Here is a 12,592-nt window from a genome sequence, read left to right on the forward strand (position 1 = left end):
CCTTACAGTGTGTTGGTGTGTTGACATAAAGTTTTGGAGAAAAACATTTGTATTTGCCTCTAAAACACAGGTAGAGACAGGGGCAGCCAGGCTTGCTCTCGTAGGGTTTGGTGGGGACAGCCCGTTAGAAAAAAATAGAAAAGAGCAAAACATAATACTTCTGTCGCTTCATGTAGCTACCAATGAGTTTTAATCTAAAATAGTGCAGAGGGACACTGAAATATCTGGGGTGCAGATACATGGGTGAATCACTGCTGAATTTCCCTCTCACTTATGTAAGTCAGGCAGCCAAAGAGACTTCACCCACCCGATTCCTCCTGGGCAGGGGGAGTGTGCATTGGAAGGCACATTTTGAGAAGCCTGTTGAGGTCCGGCTAGGGGACCCCAAACGACATGCTCAGGAGTCAGAGGTGTTCCGGACGACTTCTCAGGAGGGTGAGTCCCGCCAAGCGGAGCGCCTTGTTTCTCTGAATACCGAGATGGTCAGGTCTCCACTTGGCGGTTAGGAAACTGCTTTGTGCCTACGCTGCCCTTGACAGTGGAGCAGAGGAAACTTTGACTTCATTGTCTCACTTATCTATTTGTTATTGCGGACATCCTCACTGAGCCCCTTCTCTCTGTGTTACTCAGCCATATCACTTCGACCGGCGCATCCCTGGTACGCAGTATGGGCCGAGGGTAACGATAACACAGCACACCCTCCTGGGGGCTCGGTGGACTCCACAACACGATTGTGGAGAAATCACAACTCATATGCATACATTTTAAAAAACATTAAACTTTAAAGAACTTGCCCTAGGTCACTCGGGTCTATGCTTTTAGACACCCACCCTCCATTAGGTTATATACTCACCTTCCCCAGGTACACACAGTGCTGTAAGAATTCCGAGGACAAAGGGATGCTTTCTGGCAGCAGACAGAGTCATGCGTGGCTGCAGGAGGCTTGCTGGAGGCGGAACTTGAGGTGAGTCTCGGAGAACTGGGAGTATCTCTTAGGGAGTGATAGATGATGGCTGGGGAGAATGGGGGCCCAGGTGAGGGGATGGCATGAGTCCCAGCCCCAGTGGGGAAATGCCAGCCAGCCAGCCAGCGGACCGGTGTGGCCGAGTTACAGAAGAGTGAGGGCTCAGATCTGAACTGCACCCGGATTCAGTGGGCGAGAGCCAACTATCAGCTGTCCTGTTCATTATTGGAAATTGCTGATGATTTTGGGTGTCATCAGAGATGCTTCAGGGCACTTACTGGGGGAGGCTCTGCAATGGTGGAGGCGAGCGGAGAGACTAAGTTGTTTGGTTTAGTGATCGCTACTCAGAGATCCACTCTGGAATCACCCAGGGAGCCTTTGAAACTGCCTGGGCTGGGACCTCCACCAGTGGAGATGCTGAGATAGGAGGTCTGATGTGGAGCCCGGAGATTCATATTTGGAAAACCTCTTCAACCATTTTCTTGCCTTCCCTGGTTCCAAAACCCCAGAATGGGAGGTGATCGCAGCAGCCGACTTCTCATGTTGTGAAGCTCGGGTGTAGGGCGGTGGCAATGGAAATGGAAAAGAAGGGCTCAGTTTGAAAAGAGGCCCCAACGTGGCGTTCGAGCCCTCCCCGCTCCAGCACTTGTGACGCTCCGAATCACGCCCCTACCTGTGCACATTCGGGATGGGCACGCACTGGGCTCCACAGCTCCTTTGCGACTGCATTCACGTCCCCTAGAACCCTTCTCTGGGAGGGGTTCCACAGACGCCTTCATTCTTTAAGAGCTTAGTGGACAGTTCTTTAATCGTTATTAATACTTTAAAAAAGCTATTTCGTCACAATTCCCAGCTCCGTTTGTGTCCTCGTTTCTCTCGTTTTAAAGAGTTAAAATAAACAGGGCAAAGGCACTAGGTAAAAATCTTCGAGTTTCTGTTGCACGGAGGCACTCGATCCCTGTAAACCCTGCGCATCCAGTTTGTCCTTGGACATCCTTACGATGAGGGGAGACTCGGAGACGGCGCTCTGCCTGGAGGTACTGACGACAGCAAGGCCCTTCCTGATCGTGAACAAACTGGATCTGAGTCTTTGGGGATTAGGGAAAAAAAATATAACTGGTTCCATCACAAGCCCTTCATGCCAGAACAGACAATGTTTCATTAAAAGGCTGAGACAAAGTGCTGATGTAGACCCTTCCTTTTTGGGAAGCCGATTCTTTTTGTCATGGAACAAAGACCGATAAAAATATTCACATGGCCATCACCAGGATTACAAATCTGAATCTAATGAACAGACGCACTTATCATTTTGTTGCTGTTGTTGTTGTTACGTGATTCAGCATTTTGATTTGCAGTGACCATTTTGAACAAAATGAAACATGTCTTGGTAGTGGCATTTGTTTCTTTGGGATGTTCCTAGTTTGCAGCCTCGCTGACTGTATAAATGGTGTTTTCCTTACACCTTCAGTGTACGTGGGGCATCTCAGAAACGTCAGCGTGGGCTGGCCCAGCATGGCGTCCTTGAGGGTAGGACCAAGGGACGTGTTTAGGAATGGGGAAGACCCAGCTACAGCTGTTGCCATCAGTCTCAAAAGGTCAGGGAAGACCCTCAGGTATGCTGGCCTGCCCCCTAATCTGATACAGACCAATAAAGTGTTAAATTGTAGGAACAACCCCAGAAGCACACTGTTTTAAACCTGAACACCCTCTTTCCGCTTCCTTCTCGTTAAAATCCCAAGTCTCTGGCACATCACTCCAGCCCTTTAGTGTTTGCCTCAGCTTTCCCTGCCGGTCTCCAGCCCTCTCCTTCATGCCTCCGTGCCTGTGTTATTTTTGTTTGTTTTAATCTTCACCCAAGGCTATGTATGATTATTTTTTAGAGAGAGAGGAGGGGGTAGAGACAGAGAGAGAGGGAGAGAAACATCGATGTGAGAGAGAAATATCGATTGGTTGCCTCCTGTACCCAACCCAACTGGGGATCAAACCCACAACCTAAGTTTGTGCCCTGGCCAGGCATTGAACACGCAGACTTTTGGTGTATGGGATAATGCTCCAGCCAACTGAGCCACCCACTGGGGCGTGCCTTTGTTCTTTTGCTCTTTGCTTATAATGCCTTTCTTGCCCATTTTCCTTAGTCAAAATCCTACTTGCTTATTTTTCAAGGCCTGACTCAATGTCATCTCTATCATGAAGCCTTCCCGACCCCCACAGCCATTCAACACACACATCGTGAGCATCTGCCATCTGCCAGGCATGATGCTGATGTTGTAAATAAAGACACACAACGCACAGTCCCTGCAGGGGACCACCTGTGTGCTTCCATAGCCCACACAGCAGATGTGCCAGGTGGTATACTGGCATGATTACCCCAGAGCGCAGCTCCTCCATTCCTAGAAGTCCCCAGTGACCAGTGGTCACACATGGAATTGGTGGCTCGGGAGGGTGCAGAAATGGGTGACGTGATACTGTGATTTATAATGAGAAACATGCATTTGGTCTTCGCCCACGGTTTCTGGCTCACAGCTCCCCAAACCCTTGGCATTTCCTGAGCAATAGGAGCAACTTTTGTTATAATATTAGTTGTTTGGTCCTTAGTTCCTGAAATAGCTGCTAAGCCATAAAGGTGAAGTGGGTGTCTTGCTGTTCGTAACAAGCCCTTTTCAACCACACTTGAGTTTAGGTTAATGAGGTGACTTTTGGAAAGTCCCTAGGGAACTTCAGGATGAGGCTGGGTTGCCAGGGGAACCAATCGTGACTAGTGCGTTGGAATTTTCGGTGCCCCCTCCCTACCTCTGGTGATGGGAGCGGGGCTGGAGATTGAGTTCAGCCATCAGTGGCCGATGATGTAATCAGTCATGCCTATATAATGACGCCTCCAGAAAAACCCAAAAGAATGAGGCTGGGAGGTCTTCCAGGTTGGGGAACCAGAGCACATCAACGTTCCAGGAGGGTGGTGCACCCCCAACTCCCTGGGGACAGAAGCTGCTGTGTTGGGACCCTTCTGGGCCGTGCCTTGTGTAGCTCTCCATCTGGCTATTCATTTGTCTCCTTTATGATCCTTGGTAACAAACCTGTCGTCTAGTGAGTAACCTGGTTTCCTGAATTCTATGGGCTTCTCTAGCAAGTTAATCAGAGGAACCTCTGAGTTCTGCGTAGCCAGCTGGTCAGAAGCACAAGTAACAACCTGGACTTGTGACTGGCATCTGAAGTGGGGGAATCTTATGGGATCTGACTCTCTCTCTAGGTAGACAGTGTCAGAACTGAGTCAGATTTAGGGTAACGCAGCTGGTGTTGCAGAATTGCGTGATGTGTGGGAATCCTCACCAATCCCCTCATCGCTCCCTCCCCCAAGCATTTGGTGATCAGAAGAGCCAGCAGCATTCGGAGCACTATGTATAATGCAAGTGAAACCGGTAGAATTTCCCTGTGGATGATCTGGTTCCCCTTGTAGGATCCAAACCTGGAACTTCTGAAGGGGATCTAGCAACACCCAGATGACCTGGGGGCTCTGGAAACTTTAGGGCAAACACTGCTTCCCTGGGGGGCTGTGAGCCTCTGAGAGAAATTCTGGATCTGGCCTGTTTTTAGATCATCCTGAGTCGTGGGTTGAGTAGTGCCCTCCCTCCCCGCCCCAATTCCTGTTTACCTGGAACCTCAGAATGTGACCTCACTTGGAAATAGGGACTTAGCAGATGGAATTAGTTAAGGATCTCAAAGTGAAGTCATCCTGGATTTGGGGGGGGGCCACACCCAATGGCTGGTGTCCTTGTGAAAAGTGGAGGGACACAGCGACACAGGGAAGAAGACCGTGTGAGGGTGGAGGCGGAGATTGGAGGTATGCTGCCACAGGCCAAGGACTGCCAAGCGACTAGAAGCTGGAGGAGGCATGGAAGGGTTCTTCCACAGAGACGTGAAGGGAAATGGCTCTAGCGACACCTTGATTTCAGAGTTCGAGCTCCCAGAACTGCGGGGGAATGAAGTTCTGCTGCGCCAGGCCCCCAGTGTGTGGTGCTTTGCTGCGGCAGCCCTAGGAGACCGACGCAGCGCGGGGCAGTGGGCAGTGCTGGGCTTCAGGTCGTGCTCTGCTTGCCCACCCCCAGGCACGCCTCCAGCGGGATCAGAAATTCTCACAGCCTGAGTGGGAATGCCGACATGCTGAAGAGCTGGTGACAGAGATTCAGGCATCGGGCAAGGGAGCCATGGGAGAGGCCCAGGACGTCAGCCCTGGGGTGACGCATGGTGCACCCCAGCACCGAGAGGGAGCAGCCACAGCCGTGGACACTGAGGGAGGATGTCAGCATCCAGCTGAGACCAGGATCCCTCTGGAGAGGCCGGGACAGCATGTGGGCCACAGGTCCATGCCAGATGCAAGCAGGGTACCAGGTTTACCCCTGTGTGCCAATGCCATCTCGAGCAGGCAGTGGGTGTGTGGCCCCAGCTTCTTTGGAAAGGGGAGGCAGACCTGACAGGGAATTTGAACTTGGAGAGAGAGAGAATATTTATCTGAAAGAAAGGGTTCTAACTCAGAAGAGCCCAGGTTGTTTTTATTGGAAAATTTAAGATTTGTGTGTATGTTGTCACTGGGGGCAGAGCGCAAGGTAAGAATAGTCACAGAAAAGATTTTATACTTCCTGCATGTTTGAGTTTTAGTGTGTAAATGTCAGCCTCAGTTCCGCTCTGCCCCTAAACATGTACCGCTTTTGGCTGGTTTCCTCCACTGCCCGGGAACTCCTTGTGGGCAGGGCGATGTCATACACCTTCAAATGTCTGTCCCCAAGACCTGATGGGACAGTCATGACACATAGTCTGTTCTCATTAGATATTTGTGGAAAGAATGGAAAAATTCCAATTGTGTAAATAATAATTCCTTTTATTTTTCCTAGGGTTTTAAAAGTTTTTTTAAATTATTTTTTCCAGTTTTACTGAGATATAATTTGGTAGAACATTATATTAGTCCAAGGTATAGCACAAAAGGATTTGCTATATGTATATATTGCCCCATGATTACCACAATAACATCATCAGCTCACATAGTTACAGTTTTTTTGTTGTGATGAGAACTTTGAAGCCTCACCCAGCAACTGTGATGTGCAGGACGCAGCGTGCTTCCCGGCAATGCCCACGCTGGGCCTCAGATCCCTAGAAGTTACTTATCTCACGACTGGAAGTTGGCACCTTTTGATCACCTTCACACACTTTTCCCCAGGCGTTAAAGACTTCAGGTTTTCTCAGGGCCTCTGCCCGGACCTGCACATCACGGAGCGCGAGGTCGGGGAGCGGGCACAGGGCCCGGAGGAGCCAGGAGGGTGGCGGCCACGCTGGTTACGATGTCTGCGGGAGAATTCCCAGCCAGGTCTCTCCAAGCACCAGAGTCACGGCCCTGTGTCAGGGTGTCCTGCATCTGTGACTTAATCAGAGATGAAGGAGAGGACTTTTTCAGAAACAACATCGTTTCTGGTAGGATCTTTGCTGCTACTTTAAAAAAAATAGTATTTAAAACTCCCACAGTATACATTAATTCAGATGTAAATAACCATTCAGACAATGAGGAGTTTGACAAGCAGAGCTGTCTGCCAACATGTCCTGAGTAATTAACTGGATCTTCGCACTTGCTTCATTTTGCTGGCAGCGCTTTGCCACTCTTCCTTTTTCTTCACTCTGACTTGATGGTGCTGATTCTAGGAGTTAAAAAAAACCTCGGATTTTGGTGGCAGGCTTACTCTGGCTGTGGAACCTATTGCGAGAGGAAAGGTCGGCCCTAGAAACTTCTGTTCTCAATTCCGAGGCTGATGTAGCATTAAGCCTTGGGCCAAGCCACCAGCTTCTCCCTGACCCACTTTTTTTTGAGCCATTTTACAGGGGATCAACTTCCCAGATCTCTGTAAGAATTGATTAAAGGCCTGAGCTCTGGAGAAGAAAGTGGCTAAGTGAGCACAATTCTTGCTGTTCAGAAAACCTGCAGATGTACCAATCGAAGCTTCCTTATCTAAGTTTGGTCATGGTTTTGGCTCACCTTTGCCCGGATGTTAGGGCAACTGAATAATTCTAAGGGGCGGAAGCCCACGACTTGGCTATGCACAGGCTCTGCCACCGAAGGTCACGGAATTCCCAGCATGTCCATGCTCACGTCCTGTCCAAGGGCACTTAAAGGTATGACACGTCATCTTTATTATACCTGCACATTCTGATTCGAAATAACAGCTTAGTCTCCTTGGATGGGGAGGAGTATGTGGGGTCCAATGACATGTAAGCTGCATGTCTTCCTGATTTTGTGCTGGGTGAGCTGCAGGCTGCAGCCTCTTTTCAAAGCTGACTCTTGGAGGGTTTGCTCTGGGCTGCTTTTGGCATGGATCGTTTGTCGACATTTGGACACTTCGGTCTCTGGTGCCTGAGCTGTAGGTCAACGTGGTATTTCTGCCCCAGACTCAAGTTCTGAGAGGAGAAATGATTTTAAATCCAGAAAACACACACACACACACACACACACACAGCTGCCCAGACGCCAGCAAGGGGCTCCCTGGAGGGGGAAGGGCTGTCCAGCTCCTCCCAATCGGGGCTTGTCTGGCTGGGAGGTTTGAGAATTACCAGTATATTAGAATGTTTGATTTTCAATCCTAACACAATACTTGGCATATGGCAGATCATGAGCAAATGTTTGCTGAATAAGTCATTGAAGCCCTAATTCCGCCATACGACCTTGTAAAAGATTTTAGGATATCTGGTTGCTTGGGGTTATTTACTCCTATGACGTCCTGCCCTCTCGCTGCGACAGCTCTCCTCTCATCCGGGAGCATGGGGTGAATGTGTGCCCCAGAGGTCCCCTTTCCATGCCTCTGGCCCTGGCCCTCCCCTCCCAGGTGGCAGGCCCCGGCTGGACTTGTGACAGCTGTGCCCCGTGGTACTGCTGGGCTTCGTTTGTGCGTTCCACTCCCCTGTGAGGTCCACAGGGGTCTCGCTGCAGAAACAGCTCCGCCCCTGCAGTGACCGACGTGCACCGGAACATGATGTGGGAGGCCAACTGGAGAAGGTAGACCCGAACTTCTCTTAACTTCCCTACAATTTAATCCAGGTTAGCATTCGAGGTCCCCAAAGCTACTTTTTACTGTCATCTCACTCCTGCGTTAGCTCATAGCCAAGCGGTTCTGTTCGGTGATCAATGAAACAACATGCACGTTGGCACCTGCCCCCTCCCACTTCCCTAAATCCTGCCTGCTCTTCCAGGTGTGGTTGAAGGGTCATCGCCTCTGTCAACTTTCTCCTCTTTCCCAGCCACTGTTCCCTCTGAACTGTGAAGTCATTTTTGATGGGCTTCACCTTCTGGGTGGTTAGTCCAAGCCCTTTGTGAGGTGTGGGGTTTGGGAGCCAGCTCTGTGCTCCCATTGTCTGGGTTTGAATCCTGCCCTTCCCTGTACTAGCTGTGTGTTCTTGGCAAAGTTACCTAACTTCTCTGTACCTCTGGGCCTTACCAGTGGTTTCTGTGAGGAGTTTGGAGTCACTGGGAAGCTGGGTTTCTTGGAGGCCCATTTCAAAGAGTCAGGAGAGACCACAAATGAATCAGGTCCAACTATCTTGGCATCTACTCCTTGTCCTGCACACCAGGACACAAAGGCTGGTGTGGTCCCAACTAGAGAGCTTGTGTTTTCATAGACCCCAGACACTGAGCTGTAAAGCAGCCCATCTTCACTCTCAGAGGCTTAGCTCCAGGTTTCTCCCGTCTCTGTCCAGGAAGCCAGCATCCCTAGGCCTCCAGCTCTGGGGTACAGTGAGGGGGGGTTAGAGCTCTGGCTTTAGAGTCAGATCTGGACATGAATCCTGCTGTTTACTGTGTGACCTCAGCTAAGTGCCTGCCCTCTCTGAGTCAGTTTTATCACTGGTCCCATGGAGATGATAATTCCCACCTCGCAGGGTGAGAATGAAAGGAAACGGTGTCTGGCAAGCGCTTGCCCCAGATCTGGCACCTGGGGAGCCATCGGTACTGGTTGCTGACAACCACTATCGTTAAACTGCGTTCATGGAACACAGAGACATTTCTGCTGTTATCCGCTGGGCTCATCACATGACATCTGGTACGAGAGGAAGTTTTGAGAACTTCTTGTTCGAATGCAAAAGGGCTTCTTTCATTCCAAGTGTGTGCATGTGTGTATATGTACAGACACTCTGTGTGTGCGTGCACATGCACAGTCCTTGCATGCGGGCCTGTATGCACACAGACACTGTGCATGTGTGCACGCACCCAGATACTGTGCATGTGTGTGCACAGATGCTGCACACATGTGCGAGTATGTGTGCAGGCAGGGTGTGCATGGATGCTGTGTGTACAGGTGTTGTGTGTGTACATGTATTCTGCACACGTGCACATGTGTGGGCACTCTGCATGTGTGCGTGTACAATGCGTGTGCGGGCACTCTATGCATGTGTGCGCATTTGTGTACAGACACCCTGATCTTTACAGTGGTTTCAGACACCCATTAAGGGCACTGAGGAAAATGAAGTAATCAAGTGGCACACCTTTTACAACCTGAAGTGCTGGCAGGGCACAGAGGGATAGGAGACAGGAGAGCTGAGCTCAGCAAGCAGAGAAAGGACTGTCAGGGCATCCTGGAGTCGGGACCTGGGAGGAGAGGAGATCATGGCATGCATACTCAGACTCCGTAAAATTAGATCCACATTAATCTTGGGAGTTACAGGCTCATTAGCTGTGAGGCTAAACTTAATAGCCTGAGCTTCTCCCCAGGACGCCTGACGTTGTCATAAGAACAGCACAGCCACTCTCAGCACGTGGAAGCCCGGGAAGGAATCACATCTGATGGAAAAGCTTAGGCTCTCAAGTTTCCTATCTGAATTAGCAAGTAGAAAAAAAAACCCAACGGCATCACAGAGTTCTCCTGTTGTTAACAGTGCTAGCCCTGTCTACTGCAGCACCCATACCAATGTTTCAGGAGGGTAAAGAGCCAGACCGAGGGGCTGGGTTTTAGACCCGCAGCTGGAGGGTGTGCCATCGCAGACCTCCAGCACACACTGTTGAGCTCCCCACGAAAGCTCAGCAGCTTCTGAGTAAGATGATTTCCCCCAACAGGACAGCTGCCTCTTAAGCAGCATTGTGAAAACTGAAGCCGCATCTCTGGGTGTGGAAGGAGCCAGGGCCCAGAACTAAAGGGGGTGTTTCTAGCAAAGGCTAATTGTTTGCCATCTGTTTACAGTGCCTGTTTAATGGTGTTAATAATAGGAAAATCACTTAATTTCCGCAGAAGGCAGCGTTCGTGGGAAGATGACATTAAGATGAGTTAGGAGCACAAGCAGGAAGCCGGGTCCCATTACTCTGCCTCCCTAACTCAAGGATTCTCTGAAATCATCACTTCTGTGATTAGAGACCCTCCTCTGTGCCCCCTGCCCCATCCCCCTGCCGCTTCTGTGATGAAAACGTGGCTTCTGCATTTGCTGCGTCCTGGTTGTCACGTCAGAGCTCATCCACACCTGCAGGACGCCAAGAGATGAAGTTACTTGCATAGAGCCAGCACAGCTCGAAAGTGGGAATTTAAGCCCAAAGCTTGCGACTGGCTTGTCATCTGATTCAGTTTAGCGAGAAGTACGTCTGTTGAATATACATGATGTCGGAGCCTTGTGCTAGATGCCTCCATGGCGTCTGCACTCCTCTGCTGTTCTTCTCAAAGTCGTCGTTGGCTCTGTGCGACTGTGTCAGCTTTTGAGCTCCTTCCAGGGATGGGCCGTGCCCTGCTTATGGTGCTTACAGGGCAGTAGAGGTAAGTGCAGAGTAGACACGGCCCTTGTCTGCATTTGCTCCTCATCTGGCGCAGCAGGCTTATTGAGGTCAGCTGACAGTCAGTCTGTGGCAACTGCATGCATCCATCCCCTCATCCATCCATCCACCTAACATTTATCGGGCGTCTGTTATATGCCCGACACACCGAGGGATAGTTATGATGGAAAGACAAATAAGAGTCTCTGATGCTGAGGACTTCCCATTTTATAGAGGGAGATGGACATAGGAAGAGTTAAATTATGAGGCAGGGTGGCATCCCACTTGTAGAAGATGTCCAGAGTAGTCGAATTCATAAAGAAAGTTGAATGGTGGTTGTTAGGGGCCGGGGAAGGGGAAATGGGGATTCATTGTTCAATGGTCTTCATTCCGGGTCATCCCCACTGCCTCTGCGCTCAGGCTCCCCAGAACTGGGTCTCAGGGGGTTCATCTGAGGGCCCTCCCACTGTCACCCAGCCTTGCTGGGTGGGGCAAGGCTGTTGACCGTAGGAGACGATACACTGTGGCTGTTCCTTCTAAACCGCCTGACCACAGCATCCGGCCACCAGCTCTCTGGTGGACAGGGCAGAGAGCTGCAACGGCCTGGGAGAAGGAAGCCCTGAGAGTCCGACGGACTTGCTAAAGGTTGCACAGTCTCTATAGAAGACCAGCGCTCTCCTCGGTCCTGTTCTCTGCCTCTCTTCCTGCTTCGGTTCAGAAGCACTAGCTCAGGGTCCTAGACTCAGGTGGGCCTCACACGGGGCTTCATGCTCTGCTGTTGCCATCCTGAAATTCTTAACAATTTTTGTTAAACAAAAAGAAGCCCTACATTTTCCTTTCACACTCAGCGCAGCCAAGTATGTAGCCGGTCTTGACCCAGAGGCAATTAAATGCTGGTCTGTTGACCACTTTGTTCACAGCCATTGGACTTGCTCCTGTTTCTGCACTTGCCACCGAAACGCATCTAGTTTCCAAACTGCAGGTGCAGCCAGACAGTGGTGAGAATGTTGGGGTGTCATGGAGGGAGTCCTGGATTAGGAGTCTGCAGACCTGACTCTGGTTCTGCCATTAGCTAGTTGTAGGACTGGCTAGCTCCCTGTAACTCATTCCTTCCAGCTCCTAAGGGCATCAAACCATATCTCGTGGACTGTGCGGCTAGCATACCAGGACGGGCACCCGTCAGCTATTCATTTCGTGCCTATTCAGGGCAAGACGCCAGGTGCTCTGAGATTCACCCCAAGCCGTGTGTGGTTGTAGTCTTTCCCCCGGATCTGCCCATCACTTTTCAGGGTATTTCCCCTTGCTTTCTGTATTTCCTTCCTTATCTGAACCCCAAGCTCTGGCTGGAACAACAGTAGCCGTGTTCACTGCCGTATGAGAAATCCCGTATAAAGGACACAAGACGCAGTTCCAAGATTCCAGGCCCCTGGGGCCCCGTGTGCAGATGGCAGCGCCTACCGTTTACTGAACGCGTGCCGAGTGCCGGGCTCTGTGCTAGGCTCTTTACTTCTGCACTCATTCAATCCCTCAGCGGGCCTGGGAGTGCTGGTCTCCCTGCTTTTCAGACACAGGCACCGAGGTTTAAAGAGGTTGAGACACTTGCAGTTCCTAAGGGGTCTGACTCCAGAGGCACATCCTCTGGACAGTCCCTCCAGACCAACACCAGTAACGCAGAGCCCACGTTTCTGCTTCTTCAGCCCAGAATAGTGCACGAAGTCTAGTTTCTCCAATCCCAAGGTCAGAGGCAGGGGAGGGTGGGGGAGTCGAGGGAAAGCCGCTGATGGAGAATTTTGCCGGGGGTAGGAGCTGCACCGCCAACGCATTCGGCGCACCAGAATCATTACAGAAAACCCAGGCGAGCAATCCTGGGC

The 12,592-nt window shown here is 50.7% G+C and overlaps 1 protein-coding gene across 1 annotated transcript in view; it reads left to right on the plus strand.

The window, feature by feature from the left end:
- Positions 1–12,592, plus strand: part of CNIH3 (cornichon family AMPA receptor auxiliary protein 3) — a gene marked incomplete at its 5' end in the record, with an annotated part of 96,691 nt that overhangs the window by 6,069 nt on the left and 78,030 nt on the right. The window lies entirely within an intron of this gene.

The sequence above is a fragment of the Desmodus rotundus genome, chromosome 10, assembly GCF_022682495.2.
Source record: "Desmodus rotundus isolate HL8 chromosome 10, HLdesRot8A.1, whole genome shotgun sequence".
Lineage (NCBI taxonomy): Eukaryota > Metazoa > Chordata > Mammalia > Chiroptera > Phyllostomidae > Desmodus > Desmodus rotundus.